The sequence below is a fragment of the Silene latifolia genome, chromosome 9 (assembly GCF_048544455.1).
Source record: "Silene latifolia isolate original U9 population chromosome 9, ASM4854445v1, whole genome shotgun sequence".
Taxonomy (NCBI): Eukaryota; Viridiplantae; Streptophyta; class Magnoliopsida; order Caryophyllales; family Caryophyllaceae; genus Silene; species Silene latifolia.
In genome coordinates, this window is record NC_133534.1 from 55,910,097 (window position 1) to 55,911,327 (window position 1,231).

A 1,231-nucleotide genomic window follows, 5' to 3' on the forward strand; every position below is an offset into this window, starting at 1 on the left:
TCTTTGGCTTGGCTATCTTTTTGAATTTGGGTGAAAATTTCTTGTTGGTTCTTTTGCATTTGGAGGACCGCTTTTTGAACATCAAAGCCTTGGTCATTGGTTTGATTGTATGAAGGTTGATTTTGATAACTTTGGCTTTGGTTGTAAAAGGGTCTTTGAGCTTGATTTTTCATTGGAGGTGGGGTGTATGTTGGTTGAGGGTTTTGAACATTTTGGCTCTTGTATGAAAGATTTGGATGGAATTTGGTATTCTCATTGTAATAGTTGGAATAAGGGGTGCCACTCTTGTATGCTTGGAAAGAATTCACTTGTTCATTTGTTCCCCTACATTCACTTTGGTCATGTGCCAAAGTTCCACAACTCTCACATACTCCACTTGGAATTAAGGATGATGCCACCATAGCATTAACGTGTTGTTTTGGTGATTTGGAGGCTTCATCAAGCTTAGCCATGACCTTCTCAAACTTCAAGTTGATGGTGACAATATGAGCACTTAGTTGGGCACCCAATTGTGTGATGGAATCTACCTCATGCTTTCCTCCTCTAGTGGCCTTTTGAGGCCTACTATATTGGGAATTATTAACCGCCATCTCTTCGATTTTGGCCCATGTTTGATTGTCATCAACTTCGGTAAACATCCCATTGGATCCCATATTGAGAATGTTGCGAGAGTCTTCATATAAACCGTTTCAAAATTGTTGCACACGGAACCACTCGCTAAGTCCATGGTGTGGGCAAGAATGACAAGTGTCCTTAAATCTCTCCCATGCGTCATACAATGATTCTTCATCCCTTTGCTTGAACCCGGTGATTTGGGCTCTCAACATATTGGTCTTCTCCGGAGGATAGAATTTCTTGTAGAAAGCAAGTACTAGCGTCTTCCATGAATCAATACCAAGAGTAGCCTTGTCTAGGCTCTTCAACCATTGCTTTGCGGTACCGATCAAAGAAAAAGGAAATAATACCCATTGAATTTGTTCTTGAGTAACTCCGGTTTGAGAAATTGTATCACAATAGTCACAAAAAGTCTCCATATGTGAATGAAGGTCTTCAGTAGGCATCCCTCCAAATTGACTTCTCTCAACTAATTGTATGAATGCGGATTTGGCGATAAAATTACCGGTTAAATGTGGTGGTGTAGGAGTACCATTTGGTAGGTTCTCCTCGGTTGGTATGGAATGTGATGAAAATTTAAGCATTGTGGGTTGATTTTGTGGTGAGTTTTGTATTG

At 40.4% G+C, this 1,231-nt stretch overlaps 1 non-coding gene across 1 annotated transcript; it reads left to right on the plus strand.

Annotated features, from left to right (window-relative positions):
- Positions 1–720: 720 nt before the first annotated feature.
- Positions 721–827, plus strand: LOC141603734 (small nucleolar RNA R71). The gene has a single exon (XR_012525591.1). It is a non-coding gene; the product is annotated as a small nucleolar RNA R71 (small nucleolar RNA).
- Positions 828–1,231: the final 404 nt, after the last annotated feature.